The sequence below is a fragment of the Melanotaenia boesemani genome, chromosome 16, assembly GCF_017639745.1.
Source record: "Melanotaenia boesemani isolate fMelBoe1 chromosome 16, fMelBoe1.pri, whole genome shotgun sequence".
Lineage (NCBI taxonomy): Eukaryota > Metazoa > Chordata > Actinopteri > Atheriniformes > Melanotaeniidae > Melanotaenia > Melanotaenia boesemani.
The window spans coordinates 7,776,780-7,793,767 of record NC_055697.1 but is presented as its reverse complement, the minus strand read 5'-3'; positions in this window follow the sequence as shown (position 1 = coordinate 7,793,767).

Sequence of the window (16,988 nt, the reverse complement as noted above, 5' to 3'; positions counted from 1 at the left end):
CACGAGCTTGGATGGACGAGAGACCACCGACGGAGGGCGAGGGGACAATTATTTATATATAAATATAAATATATATATATATATATATATATATATATATATATATATATATATATATATATATATATATATATATATATATTGTTATCCAGACATGTGATAATATTTTTTTATCAAAAAAAAAAAAAACTTTTTTTTTCCATTGAAAAAAATCTGGGATTTTCATGACAAAAAAAGCATAAAACCAAAAACTATATAAAAATATAGTGGAAACTTCCATACCCATGGTAAGATTGTATTTGACATTTTTATGACATTTTTGTGAGGGGTATCACATTGGTACCTGAGTGGAAAGAGTGCAAATTTTTGCCTGAGGGTTTCCACACTTTTTCTACTTTCTGCATCACATCAAGCTAAAACACTGCCATGTTCCCCTCACCCAACACCTGTTTTACAGCAGATGTGCTTTTTAGATAATCCTTACTGACCTAATTTAGTACGACTGTCTTACATAAATCATTTTAAATGTATCTGCTGTCTCTTGCTAACCTACGCATACCTGTGCTTCAAGTATGAGAAAGTGCCAGAAGGTGATCAGTACAGCTTTGCATAAAGTCAAAAAGCAGAGCAACCTCCTGCAACTATTTTTCGGCAAACAGCAGCTGAGTGCAATAACTTCTGTCAAATCTATCACTACAGCGAGATGCCACACAACCTGGGGAGACAGCACAAGAAAATCTGGGCAGATTGATAAAATGTTGTTCATCATGATCAGCTGCAGCACAACACTGTCTTACAGTAGTCTGTAATTTTCTTTACCGTATGGATTGCCCAAATGTTTTTTTTTTTTATTACTTACAATAAAAGCATGTGTATTCCACATGTGCTCTATATCTACATGCACATGTGAACCACACCTTCATGTGAAATGTTTTCATGTGATCCACATGTAAATCACATGTTTATGTTTGTGAATCAGTTTGTTTCATGTTTTTCATATGGCGTGTTTCACATGGAATCACACATTTTTGACACGTTTTATAAATGTGGTTTCACATATAGTTCACGTTTCACATGTGAAATACATGTGGTTCACATGTATATCACATGTGAACCACACGTTTTACAAATTTGGTTTGAACTCCAGGTACTGGAAGGTGCTTTTTGCAGCTCGTTGCAAGCCCTGTCTTTTGTATATACTGAAGCCACGAGTTGGTGATGGCCAAAAAGGTGCGTATGCGATCACACATATCAACTGCTTCCATGTTGATATTGACTTGGACTTGGATTTGCCTTTTTTCTTTCTTTAACCACCTGGTAAAAGTATCTTGAGGCTCAATTCCAAGGGCAGTTGATGCCATGACAACAGGCTTGTTGTCCATCCACTTGGTGATTGCCATTACATCAGGTCTCCGTACAATCATTTCCGTTGACCCTCTTGGTTTTGCGCTCAGAATGTTGTGCAGTGAAGTGACACTCTTTTGGAATTCAACATTTTTTAATTGTTCCTGTGGCAGGCAGGCCTCATGCTTGACGAGCATCAAGAAAACTGGTGGTAAAATACTGGTCAAAGTAGAGCAGTGATCCTCTGCATTTCCACCTATTCCCATCTGTTGGACTTGAGTGAAGGTGTTCTTTCCCATGTAGGTCTCAAAATCTACCTGGACTTCCAAGAACAAACACCTTTAATCCTGTTGGATTTGGCTTCCCAGGTACAAACTGACAAACTGGACAACGGCCGGTAAATAGAACAATCTGCTCATCAATTCAGACCCTTGTAGACCTAAGTAGGTCAAGGCAACCTTGGAAGACTCTCTTCAGAACCGGGGCGTCATTTATAAAACTGTGCATAGCAAAGCAAACTACAGGTGGCGTCTGCTGCACAAAAAGCAAATGCTGCGCACTTCTACTTTCAGATTTATCAAAGCGTGTGCACGCACGTCCCACACCTGTTTACCTTCATAAATCAGAATCAGCTCTAAAGCAGGCGCACATGAGGGAACACCTTCCGACGCCTACATGGTGGCTATAAATGGTCATGTGGACACCTGTAATAAATATTCATCACATCACTTCCATGATGGCTCGGGAGGGAAAAAGAGGGAAGAAATGTAATTTTCGGAGTGTGAGACAGAGATTCTGATGGACCACATTGAAAAACGTAAAAATGTTTAATTAGTGGGCACGGCGTGGGCATTACTTGTGTCAGAAAGGCAGAACAGTGGTAGCAGGTGGCAGATGCTGTCAGCACAGTTTCAGAAGGCAAGACACACCAGAGGAATTGGACTATGTGGCTGGATATCTCAGTCGGTAGGGCATCCGTATCCCATGCGGGAGGCTGAAGTTCGATACCCAGATTTGGGAATTGCTTTGTAGAAAACACTGCTAAATGATAGTAATGATGCCAGTAATTTGTTTTACTTTTTTAAATAAACATGTACAGATACATCTGAGATTGGCAGCAGTTTATTTAGTGTTAAATAATATTTCTTTATAGTTGCTGGGTGCTCCAGCTGGGTGGGTGCTGCAGAGGGACACCATTATCGCTATTAACCAGGTAGACAAGAAGTTGCAGGAAATAATGATTGTCTGGACAGAAATTGGGTCAACAATTTTTAAAAAAAAGCATTGAGTAAGAATAAATTTTATTTCTTTTATTTCCAAGATTATTGAGAAAGTTGTATTTCACCAGCTTAATGACTTTGTAAATGAAAGTGGAAGTCTTGATAAATTTCAGTCCGGCTTCCGACCTCATCACAGCATTGAAACAGCTCTGGTCAAAGTGTTAAATGACATTAGGTTGAATACTGATTCTGGTCAAGTATCAGTCCTGGTTCTGTTGGATCTCAGTGCGGTGTTTGATACTGTAGATCACAGAATCCTGTTGCACAGGCTGGAAAACTGGGTCGGACATTCTGGAGCGGTTCTTAACTGGTTCAGGTCCTATTTAGAAGGCCGGAGTTATTTTGTTACGAAGCTATGAATCCGAGCGAGTGGCAATGACTTGTGGAGTCCCCCAGGGGTCAGTCCTTGGACCTCTTCTGTTCAACTTGTATATGCTCCCTTTGGGTAAAATATTACAGAACTATAGCATTAGTTATCAAAGTTATGCAGATGATACACAACTTTATGTGTCTCTGTGACCAGATGACTGCAGTCCAATAGACTTATTGTGTCACTGTCTGGAGCAAATAAACACCTGGAGAATTTCCTACAATTAAATTAAGATAAAACTGAGATTATTCTGTTTGGTATCAAAGAGAAGAGGGTCAGCATTGGTAAACACCTGGAGACTCGGGCTCTTAAAATCACCAACCAAGTTCGTAACCTGGGAGTGTTGATAGACTCAGATCTGACTTTCAGCAGCCACATCAAAGCTGTCACTAAGACAGCTTTTTACCAGCTCAGAAACATCAACAGAATTAAAAGTTTAGTCTCCCAGAAAGACCAAGAGAAACTCATCCATGCATTCATCTCCAGTAGGCTTGATTACTGTAATGGTCTTTTAACAGGACTTCCTAAAAAGAGCATTAAACATCTGCATCTTTAAACTAGACCCCGAATCCTGTACCATACGCTAGTTGGTGAAGTAGGACAGGTCCTGAATAATTTTTTTGTCGATGTACTGCTGAAAGTACAGCTGTGGACTCCAAGCACAACGGGTCATTAGGGTACCATTTTCTGCAATTCTGTGTTCCTCCAACACAGACATGAACCAAAGAAATAGAAAAAGTATTTATAAAAACACAATTTAGCAGAATAAATATAATGTGCATATATATATATATATATATATATATATATATATATATATATATATATATATATATATATATATATTTATTTATTTATTTTTTTTCTGTGATATAAGATTGTTAGTTGTCTTTTAACTGTTAATTATAAAATAAATTAATGGGGGCACATTTCTATGTGTTACTGTAACAGTATTTAAGACATTACTTGGTCTTAAGATTTCGATTCCTGGCCATACCAACACAATGAGAAGCACAGATGAAATGTTAAAAATATGTATTTATTCTAAAAAATAATAATAATAATAATAATAATAATCTAACACTATAAAATGTGAGTTCTGTAGAAACCTAAAAGTAAAAAACAGACAAAATACTGTGCAAGCCCCAGACCAGGTATTTATTTTAGTAACTGCCTTTGGATACTAGATAGTCCAGTCCAGTCCAGTATGACACTCCGGGCTTTCCTTGGCCCGCCATTTATTGATTCTGTTAAGAATTCTTTCTGCCTCTGTTGGAAAACTGTCCACTGGAAAAAGTGAAATAAACACAAGAACAAAGTCCCGGCGTGTACTAGAGTATACGTTGATAAATTAGTCATTTTCCCTATTAGACTAATTTTGGTATTGAAAACTTACTCAAATTACCTGTTAGACGTTCATTTTTTAAAATTATTTCAAATAAAACATTAAAAAACATTTAAAATATAAATATCATGCCTACCTTTCTTTCTACCATAAAATGTGTTTGTTATGATGCTAGCCATTTAGGAAAGGCAGGAAAATGAAATTACTGGATCTCAGGAGGATAAAGTTCACGTGTTTCACATGTGAATCACACACGTGGTTTTCATGCGGTTCACTTGTAAATCACATGAACCACATGTGGTTCAAACATATTTCAGTCTCACAAACAAAACAATTGGAAAGATGGTGGGATGGGTGAAGAAATAATTCAGAGGAAATTTAATTATATAAGGCTGCATTCTGTTAGAGGGTGAGTCCCTGCTTATTTATGGTGAGAAAGTAATTGGTATTTACTGTATACTGACCTTGTAGAGTAAAACCATTTCTACACACTTTATAAGCTGGTAAAACCACAACAAGTAAGTTTCCATCTGACCATCCATCCTCTAATGATATCTACTTATTCTATTGGAGGTTCATGGGGCTGGAGCTCATTCTAGCTGCTGTAAGACAATAGGAAGGGTACACACTGACAGGACTCCAGTCCATTGGTTGTTAGAATTTGTGTCATAAAAATAGAGAAGATAATTAAGTTTAACTAATTTCTTCTCTTGGTGGAGTAATGGGCTTTACACAAGGGAGGCAGCATCGCTTCTTCTTTATTAATTTCCTATGGAACTTGCATGATGAGGCGAAAATTGCTGCCCTCCTCCAGCCAAGCAAAAGCTGACATTCATACATGTGAAATGTTGCGCTCATTCATGTAGACGTGCACATGGGGGCTTGCGACATCCATTATCTTGACCGCTTATTCCATATGGGTCGCGGGTGAGCTGGAGCCTATCCCAGCATTTTAACAGGTGAGAGGCAGGGTACACCCTGGACAGGTCACCAGCCTGTCGCAGGGCCAACACAGATAGACAAACAACCATTCACACACACACTCTTTCCTAGGGATTAACCTATCATGCATGTCTTTGGACGGTGGGAGGAAACCGGAGAACCCGGAGAGAACCCACGCATACACGGGGAGAACATGCAAACTCCACACAGAAAGGCCACTGCCCTCAAGGTTCGAACCACCCCCCAGCCGAGATTCGAACCGGCGATCTTCTTGCTGTGAGGCTGCGGTGCTAACCACCACACCACCGTGCAGCATGACAGAAGAAAATAGAAATGTTCAGTTTTTGTCGCTGATGTGTCACAATCAACGAGAGGCTTCATGGACTGACCAATGAGCTGAGAGAAGGCTAGACAGTCTGCAAACACTTTCAACATGGAGGAACAGACCATTTTAGCTGTGTCTGACTTTCGCAGACTTTACAATGCTTCACGCAAAGATTATAGAGATGTAAATAAAAGGCAGCTGTAATGAATTTGACCTAACATAGGTTCTGAATTTATTTCGACCAGCCTTGAGGTCCGCCATCAAGATGATGGTATTCCCCATGAGAGTCAACAGCAAGATTTCGATTCAAGCAAAATCTTGTGACTCTTCATCCTTCATGCCTTGTTTGTCACGTACTGCTTAATTCTGTCCAATAATATAACCAATCAAATTTCTTGGAGAAAAGCGATCCGAGAGCACGATGCACAACACAGCCGCTGTTGCTGCTGTTTGTCATGTGTTCGGCGATGAGTTTCGCGTGTCACTGTCGTTGGTGGCCCTCCGTGTGTCAAATCCATCATGAGTAATCACCAGGGCCTGGTTGTTCAACGTAATCCAATTGGATTTCAGTTATCAGATAGGATCAAATCTTGAAAATGGGTGGTTCAAAAGGGAAATCTAGATTCCGAAATTGGCTTAGATCACGTAATCCAATCCTGGTTGTTGTCTGGATAAAACCCCCAATTTGGGTTGTTCAAAACTTTTGAGTGGGATCCGGATAACTTTGATCCAAGAAAACAGGATTATCCTGATCCCAACAGAGGGTAGGATTACAGGGCAGATTTCAGAAGAACATGTGGTACAACCTAACAGTTGATCAAATAATAGAACTTTTTATTCGGTGCACATGTTTATATTTGTATTTTGCAACTTACTTGTTTAACCGTTATAGGGATAAAGTGGTTAAAATAGGCAGAGGCTACCTATTAAGCCTTTTATCATAGGAAAGCAAGAATAAAACATATCATCTTGTTCCCATGGAAGTAAACCCCTAAACAAATCCTACAACAAATACACATAAAATAATCAATCTTCTTGTCAGTCTTCACTGCATAATCAGAAAAAAAAAAAAAAAAACAGTCAAAAATAATGTCGATTGCATCCCTCACTACACGTTCTGACAGAATGCCAGAGGTTGGGTCAGTACCTCAACATGGGGCTGAGGTGCATCATTAACATTGTCACAAAGAGGGACATATTGTACATTTTTTATTTAAGATGATCCCAAAATATCCACAATGTAGTTGTTAACGGATTAGCTTTATATTTGTTGTGGTTCGGACGGGCAGTCATACAGTTATACATAGAAGTGGATGTTAATGATTGTTGTGTGTTGTCGCCAAGTGAAACTTACTTAAAATGGACATATGTTTTTAAATCCTTCCTTTTCACATGTAAATCATTCATTTATGTTCTATATAAAGTAGAACTGCAATGCTTTGGTCTGAATTGCTGGTTACTCTAGCTCCCCACACCCCTTGTTAACCCTGTTCTGGGGCGCGTCTTTAGAGCAACTCGTTTTGGTGCATTCTCTTTAAATGTGAATGAGGCATTTCATGCCCCGCCTCCCTCCAGGTCCCAGAGAGTTCCACTCCACCCCATTGGGCCATATTTGTAGTTTGATAGCAGCCATAGGATTATTTACCAACAGAGAAACGTTTTATTGGCAAGTTTACTAGTGATGTCAACAACAGAAAATGTGTCCGTCCAGCCTTACATATTTGAGTCCTCCTCTCTCGCTTTCTGTTCGTCCCAAGCTGATAAGTTCCCCATACACTTCCATGTATTTTTCATCATCACCTGCCGTCTTTACTAGCTGTTGTCCCCCACCCCAACACTACTTTTTCCACACTACCACAATATGAATAAGATAAACAAGGCCTCGACATTGTTAAGGAGTTAGCTAATGCAAGTGTCACGAAAGTCACTGAATGCATTTGGATCATGTGTTCCACTACACCAAACAGCAAAACACAAAGCCAAATAATTTTATTCAAAGCAAACAGCACAGTTATATCCTCAGGTAGGAAGCTAAAAGTTAGCACACAGCACTAACAGAAACAGAATGCACAACGCTTAATCGATAAATACTAATAGTGCACAAAAACATGTATTTAAGGGCTAAAAAAGTGGATTTTTCATGATATATCCCCTTTAAAGTAACCCCTTACTGGCTCTTCTACCTGTTGTTATTCACATAGCTGAAAGCCCATTGATTTACATGCTGGGTATCCGGATTTCCTGAAAAACGGGATTCTGGATCAGGGTGATCCAATCCAATGTTGCTTTGAACAACCGGGAAAAAAGTAAGCTGGATTACATGATTCTCCATCCTGAAAAATGGGATTCCCAAATCCAGATAGCTTTTATCCGGATTAAATTTTTTGAACAACCGGCCACAGGAAATTAAATGGATGAACTTGGAATCCTGATATTAACTCATTTTCTATATTTACTTACTAGTGACAGAAATAAAATATCAGCATCAATCCACAGCTAAATGTTACAATAAACAGACAAAAACTGTACAATCACAAACTTTTACTTGTGTTGCCTACACATACATACAGTTTAGGTTTCCATTTGTCAACCTGTTAATGTCTTACATTTCCAAATGTGTTAATATGAGATGGTATGCACTTTTCATGTTTTTCAAGAGCTGTTTTTTTCCATAAACTCACATGAGGATAGTAAATGGTGCTATGTGCATACAATTCTTCTATTTTCTATCATGCTCTCACCTGCAAATGGTTCGTCAATGATTATCAATGAAGTGCTTTTTTAATAGGACTTTGCTTTGGTTATATCATGGTGAAAAAAACACAAAGTATTTAATTTCGGTCTAGTATCTTCTATTAATGAAATAATTAGAAGCAATGTGGCTACCTCACTGAAAGGTCTTTTGTTTTTTGTTTTTGTTTTTTATTTTTGTGTTGCCAGCATATTTCCAAGCAATGAAAAACAGCATCCATCCATCCATTTTCTTCCGCTTATCTGGAGTCGGGTCGCAGGGGCAGCTGCCTAAGCAGGGAAACCCAGACTTCCCTCTCCCCGGCCCTATTCACCAGCTCATCCGGAGGGATCTCGAGGCGTTCCCAGGCCAGCCGAGAGATGTAGACCATCCAGAGTGTCCTCTTTCCGGTGGGACATGCCCGGACCACTTCACCAGGGAGGCGTCCAGGAGGCATCCTAACCAAATGCCTGAGCCACCTCATCTGGCTCCTCTCGATGCAGAGGAGCAGCGACTCTACTCTGAGCCCCTCCTGGATCATCGAGCTTCTCACCCTATCTCTAAGGCAGAGTCCGACCACCCTGCAGAGAAAACTCATTTCGGCCACTTGTATTTGCGATCTTGTTCTTTCGGTCACTACCCACAGCTCGTGACCATAGGTGAGGGTGGGAACATAGATTGATTGGTAAATTGAGAGCTTGGCCTTTTGGCTCAGCTCTCCAATCTGCCTGTAGATCTCCCGCTCCATCCTTCCCTCACTCATGAACAAGACCCGAGATACGTGAACTCCTCCACTAGGGGCAGGACCCTATTGCAGACCTGGAGAGAGCACTCCACCCTTTTCCGGATGAGGATCATGGTCTCGGACTTGGAGGTGCTGATTCTCATCCCAGCCGCTTTACTCTTGGCTGCGAATCGCTCCAGTGAGAGCTGAAGATCATGGCCTGACGAAGCCAACAAAACCATGTAATTCGCAAAGAGCAGAGACTCATTCCTGAGGCCACCAAACTGGATCCCCTCAACACCTCGGCTGCGCCAAGAAATTCTGTCCATAAAAGTTATGAAAAGAATCGGTGACAAAGGGCAGCCTTGGCGGAGTCCAGCCCAAGATTGAGAAGGTCTTCGAAGTATTCCCTCCACCGCCTCACAACGTCTCGAGATGAGGTCAGCAGCCCCCCATCCCCACTGTACACATTGTTGACGGAGCACTGCTTTCCCCTCCTGAGCCACCGGATGGTGGACCAGAATTTTCTCGAAGCCGCCCAGAAGTCATTCTACATGGCCTCTCCAAACTCCTCCCATGCCTGTGTTTTTGCCTTAGCGACCACCGAAGCTGCGCTCCGCTTAGCCCACTGATACCCATCAGCTGCCTCTGGAGTCCCACAGGCCAAAAAGGCTCGACAGGACTTTTTCTTCAGCAGTAAAGGATGCCGTCAAGCTGAAAAACAGCATACATCTTGTAAATTAATTCAGTCAGATATTCTAAATCACTAAAAAAAATTGGAGAATTCTAACCAACAAACAGTCTCCTTCTTTGTGCAATGGTTGATTTTAATAATTTATTTCTCTTGTTAGCTGCACATGAGAAGTCCTGCCAATCATTTGTGATACTATGTGCAATTACATATAAAATGAAAACATAAAAAAACACAAGATGCTGTGGCAATGGGACATGCACCACATATCAGAGCTATTCTCTTTCTCAAATGATTAATGACTTTGGTTTTGGTCTTATAATTTGGGGAATCTGTGTAATTAAAATATCTTTAAGTTGTCATTTTTTATCTTGGTTTTTAACAAGCAAGAAAAGTGCAAAAGCCTTTGCTGAAGTATTAACTATAAACACCAATCCATGGCAAAAAAAAGTTACAAATCATCCATTTTTATTTGCTTGGGTCATGGAGGCAACAGGTTCAGGACGGAGACTGAGACACCCTTCTCCCTAGTGGCATTTCTAGTTCCTCCTGGGGAACCCTAAGTTGCTCCCAGGACAGAAGGGATATATAATCCCTCCATCACGTCCTGGGTCTGCCCCAGGGTATTCTCCCAGCATGACCTATTTGGAAAACCTCCAAGGGGAGGCATCCTAATCAGATGCCCTATGGTTCCCAAACTAAACGCCTTCCTCTCTGCAACCACTGCTTGAGACCCCGTCCTGCTGCGAATGTTACAATATGGTTTTTAATTAGCTTTGCCTTCCTAATTGAGGATTAAGATTTATTATTATTGGCTTGATGCACATCTGATTGCATGCTTTATATAGTGTGGGTGTTTCACTTCCACATTTCCAAGCTTGAATATTTCCCCCATGTCTAACCACAAGAGGCTAGATTACATATGCATTGACAGGTCTGCATGTTACCCAATGGTTATGGCACATTTTGATATTCATGCATTGCAATTCTCAACACGCACACTGATGCTGCCTGACAGACAACAACAGGTAAGGGATATGTCATCGCAGTGTACCTCACCTTCAGTCTGTAGTGGCCATTGTCTTATAGGTTTCCCTCCTGCAAGACACCTAATTCAAATGAAATGGATCTCCTTATTCTACCAGAACAACCAAAAACATACAAAAAACAAAACAAAAAAATCTGTTTTCTAGTAAGTCAACTGCCAATGTGCTTGCTTTGTTTGACAAATAGACTAAATTAAATAATATAATTCATTTTACTGTTGGAAGATGTCCAATGTACTTCGTTTCCATGGTAACATTCTGAAGGGGATATGGATGGAGAGGATAATGAAGGTGCTGTAAAATAATATAACCTGGCTCCGATGTTAAGCAGGCTGGAGTGTGGATGTAAATAATACCAACAGCAAAAAAAAAAAAAAAAAAAAAAAACTGCTTCAGGGAGAGCCAGCATCAGCTCCACAGGACGGTTTCAGTTTGTCCTTCCTGGACTGTTGTTTGGACAACATTTGCATTTAAGCAAGTTCTGGCACCAGCTTTGTATCTGTGTGACAGAGTGGAACTGTCTGGCACCTCTTCTGTCCACAGATTTACTCCTTTCCCAGCTGTCTTTGATCTCCAGCTTTCACACTTCCCTGAATATATTTCAGTTAGTCTGAAATGCTTTTTTAAAGAAAGCAAAATTAAACATTGCTGGAGCATAGACTCACAGCTGCATATAGTTTAGACAGGTTGCAGATCAGATGCTTATCTCCTCTACTCAACAGAATACATAGCACCCTAGAATAAATAAGTTGCAATCAACAATAGAAATATTATAGAAAGTTACTGCATTCAGCATCTGTTACATAAAGTTAAAAATTTCCAAGTCGAAAAAAGAAGCATTTAAACAAAACAGGCCTGTTCAAGGTTTAGAGTGTAAATAACTATTCTTAGTGACTGAGAACGACAGATGATTTGAATGCACACAGTCAAACAGACTCTGTGAATACTGTATCTGTCACTGCTAGTTGACACGGAAAAGTTTGGAGTGGTAATCTCCTGGGACTAAGAAAACTTTTTGAAAAAGCTTCTGGAACATACAGAAGTTTTTGCTGCTGCTTCAGTTTTTCCTGAGATTACAGCAGCTGATATAAGGAGTAAAAAGGAACAGAGAGGGATGCTGAACTAGCTGAAGGGTCAACATCACACACAGCCTAAGCACTGTTGAGTGTTTTAAAAGCCAAACATGAGATAATCTGATGAGGCTTGGAGAAAACTAAGGGTGCTTTCACACTGTTGCTGTTTGATCTGCTTTAAATGATCCCTGGTCTGTTTACACCCATACTGTTTGCTTGGAGTACTGTGAGCATTCATGTTCACTCTGGTGCAGAACAACGCAGAGGAAGTGATGTAGAGTGCTTCATAGAGCAATATGCTGGATAGCTCTAACACCAAAGTGTCATGAAATTCAGTCAAGAGGGAACTGAAATGCAAACTCCACCCCGGGGCCCTCATTTATCAATCATTCTTAGAAACTGTCTTAAATATCATTCTCCGAATTATGGTTGTAATTACAAAAAAATCCAGTTTTATTAAAGGTCCAGAGGCCAGTTGTACACACGTTAGTAAGTAATAAGCTGTTGCTAAATCCCACGTGTTCTAAATCACCTGTTCCTTAATGATTATTTGCATCCAGAATTGTCCTAATTTAACCACAACAGGTCCCTTTAGAAGTGACACGAGTTTCTATTCAGATTGATGGGAATGGAGAGAGGATACATTTCTTCTGACTTTGAATGCAAAACAGCTCTATTTAGTTCACTCATTCAGGTTAATTTGATAAAAAATAATGCATTTGAAGCTCACTTGCTAAGATTAAAGTGTAGGAGATACATATTAATTAACAATCCTGCATAAAAATGTTAAACTAACAGAATAAATAAACACTGCAGAGAGACATGAGAGCAGTAAATGATTCGGTATCAAGGTGAGATACTTGACCTTTAATTAAATATTAGTAGACAAGTTTTATTTTCAACACGAGAACTAATCAACACGAGAGCGCGTGGAAGTGCTGGTAGCCCACTAATGGACTCGGAAAAAAAGAGGAAAAGGGGAGCAGAAAGAGAAAGAGAAAAAAAAAACAAAAAAAAAAAAAACAAGGCTCTTGCAGGAAAATTTCCGATATTTTCAAATCCCCCACCGGCAGTGGTGTCCAGTTACCTGCAACATCACTTGAGTTAACGTTTAATGACAGATGCAGGAGGGGGAACAGCGTGTTGTTTGAGGGCAAACTTTTATCTGAAGATAACATGATGATCATTGAGATTCTCCATGAGCCCTTTTTATGTGGCTGTAATAGTGAGCTGGGAGGATACCTCCTGTCTAAACTTCATTCTACTGGAAATGTTGCACTGGTTTGTTGTTTTATTATTAAACCACATCAGTCCAAACACCCAACTACAAATGGATATGCTATCGTTTATATACACTAGCTCATATTTGGGGTTTCCTGGTATAACCTGGATAAAATAAAATAATTAGTTAATTATTTGTGTTGTATTAAACTGACAGGTGAATGTTTTAATACCTTGGCTGCTTGGCTATAACAGTCTGTCCACATAAACTGTCCACATCTGTCCCTGGCCACATAAACTGTCCACATCTGTCCCTGGCCACATATTCTGTGGCTCTACAGGTGGGCTGAAAAAGTTTGGGAACCCTTGATGAGGTGATAAGGTGTCTTATCTTTTTAAGTTGAATCAACTTTTCATTTTCTATTAAATTTATTATAGTAATCTGGCATAGAAAAATGAACAAAAAAATAAAATGTATGTTTAGCTCATTAGGAATCCTGTTGTGCTGAACCTGACGATGAGTGGGGGAGTGAAAAACACGGAACTGGTGGCTTTAGTTTTGTGTTCATGGCTGTTAAATATAAATTTGATTTGAAATAGAATAATGGGCTTTTGATGATTACTTACCCGTATGTGGGTGCACAGATTTGTGGTTGTGCACACAGAGGTGTGAGCATATGTGTGCAGTATATGAGTAGGGGTGGCCTGAATGAGTGAATGTCTCCCGGTCTGACTTTTTGTCCCAGTCCGGCCCTTAATGGAGACCAAAAAGTGGGACCCAAGTGGTAAAAACAGGCAATTAAAAGATTTCCCAGGTGGGCTGGGCAGACAGCAAATAACACAAGGCATGCAGGTCCTCAACACTGTCAGTCAGATAATTCTCAAGTCCATGGATAAAAGCTTTATCAAGCATAAGTTTGGCAATTAGGATTTGATTCCATCACTACTTGCACATGCATGTTTTTTTAATTAAATATTAGAGTAAATGCTGAACTATATTCTCTTTTTTATCCAGAGCCTACAGGTGGATGCTAAGGTGTTGGCGGGACTTAAAACAAAAGCAGGTACTGTGCAGTGGTATAAACAGCAAGGGAGGAAGTGTGCAGCTTAAACAGACCGCCCAGATTGGATGGATTCGTTTCCCATGCAACATCTGAAGCAGATCACATGGTATGCAGCACAGCAGCTCAAGTTGTCTTCCTGACCTAGCTCACAGGCCTTGCTTCATTAGCAGCAGAGGAAAAGAAAAATGCTGGATCCATGGACACACAAGGCAGGGAAAGAGTTTATATGCACACTCAGACAGGGGAAGACATTAGGTCAGGCAGGTGCTGATTACAGGAGAGCAGGAAGTGAAGATATCTGAAACGAGACTAGACACTGGTGCACAAAATAAAACATAGAATAGAAAACTGAAACCCATGATGGAAGAAAACACATAACTCAGCCAGCAGAACTGAATGTAACACAAAGTAAAACCAGAAACCCAGACAATGCATTAATTCATTGTTGCTCCATTGTTATAATTCAAATTATGGCTGATGGAACCATGTGAAGAAGTCAGTAAAACTGGTTGACAAATTCTCATATTATTATTATTATAAAAGAAAAATGACTACAATGGTCAAATAAATAAATAAAAAACAACAAAACACAAGTATTACTAGTTAATTGCTGAATGGGCTGATGTTGCTTATTGTTTTAGTAATGAAGACTGGTAAGTACAAAAAAGGCAAAAGCTGCAAGACTCTTATATTTATACATAATCAAAATTTCACTGGTGTGAGCAGATCACGGATGAGATTATTATTTATTTATTTTTTTATATAGGTATTAAATAACAGTTTTGTGCTTCAGATATTTAAAACAACAGTATTCCAAGTGCAGGAGGCTTGTTGCCTTGTTTGGGGGCTGTGTTTGTGATTCAGGTACAGAGAACACAGTTTAAACCAGGAACTGTGGTTGTTTTGTTTTTGAAAAGCAAACTCGGTTCAAAATAATGTCGTCATGAGCAGCAATATTTCAGAAAGATAATCTAATTAAGTGTGATAGGATGCATGTACGTTAAGAACATGTTGAGCTGGTAAAAAGCCACCTCCCATTACTGTGTTCTGTGCGGTGATGGTTCAGGTCACAGGTTATATTAACGGGTCGGGTCTGGAGTGTGGACCAGAATGTTTCCAAGAGCCTGAGTTTTCAAAACATTAGTTCCTCTACTACATTTTCCCAATTCCATGTGCCACCCCCCTCAGCCTCAATTTGCCTCATAAAAAAAAATTGGTAATGTTTTCCTGTGATAGAATTTACTGTACTGAAGTTCCATATTACATACTATACCTTTAATTATATTTGATGATATATGATCAATCGTAATTTTATCTAGATGAATGTGTCCACATCTGTATGCATTTATAGATATGTAAATACATGGATTATTAAATCTTGCAGAATTTGTTTATTAACATGTAGAGTCTATACAAGCACATCGGCCTCGGCCCACTGCCTACCTACTGATTTAAGATCAACTCTTTCTTAATAATAAGAGCAGCTGGAGGAGAAGCAGGTAAAAGAGATTTCCTGCTCTGGTGTACTGAGAACTTCATGGCCATCGGGAAACACTCACAGCTGAACAATCTCTTCATAACTGTAATATCTAAGACGTATTACGGCCTAAAATAGATGTCTCACATTCAGCTTCCATCCCTTAACGCTTGTAAACTAGCTATATAGCTAGCTGCATACTTGTCTCCATGGAGTATTTCTGGTAGGGCAGAAAGTGAGCCATCTGTCTGCTGTAAGTGAGAGAAGCTAAATGACGAAGTGACAGTTTGTATTCGATGTTATGCCCTATAGCCATTTTATATGTGTAGGGCATATTTAATATATTGCCCAGCCCTACTTGTGGGGTTTAGTTGGGAAGAAAATAAGACTAAAGTAGATGCTTAAAATATGCCACTTAGCTGACAGAAAGCCAGACAGAAAGTAAAAAAAAACAGAGAACGTGAGATGTTAATTTATCTCATGGTTGCACTCGTCTCTGTGTGCAGAGAAATACAACTGCTTAAGATACGGCACATTAAAGTCCCTATAATGTTAATTTTAAGTGCAACATTTTTCTTTTCTATATTTTGCACTGTGTATCTAATAAAACTGCTTTCAGTTTTAAATTTAAAAAAAGGGGTTAATTTAGGTCTTAGTGATTATCTCCATAAAGGTTATAATTCCCTGAATATAGCTAATAGTTTCAGTGGATTTCCTTTAATTAAGGTGCTTAAATTACTTTAGTTTCTAATGGATTGTGTAAAATCTGTCAGATAAATTCCAAAATGCAGTTGTATACTGGAAGCTGTTTCATGTAAACATAAATAATATACCTTAACCAACTTGTTTCTGTTATGGCCTGGATGAAAATAGCAACATTAGCTACTCCATCCCAGCTGCAAATAGCTGCTTCTAAGATGCTAATAGCATCGTTTTTCTCATAAATAAATAATTAAATAAATAAATAAACCTTTGTGTTTTATATAAGAAGGCCTTGACTAATGTTAGAGAATGTTGCTTAACTTCAAGCTCTACTTTAGGGATATAACTCAAATTCTGAATCATGCTATAGCTTTCACTTTTATAAAGTTTTAAAGTAAAAAAAAAAAAACAATTAATAAAAAAGAAACATGTTATTCCCACATGAGCTAAGTGAGGCAATGACTAATTTGTTTTTAATACAAATGTGAGCGAGAGTCAGTCTGTATTAGTGAGGTGATGGAGAGTTGGGCTGCTCACAGCTCCGAAGTAAGACTCAAGCACTGATAAATCTTAGAGGAAATAAATTTCTAACAAATCAATAAAACATTATTCTACTGGCACAAAAAGAATTACATAATGTGGGTGTAACAGCT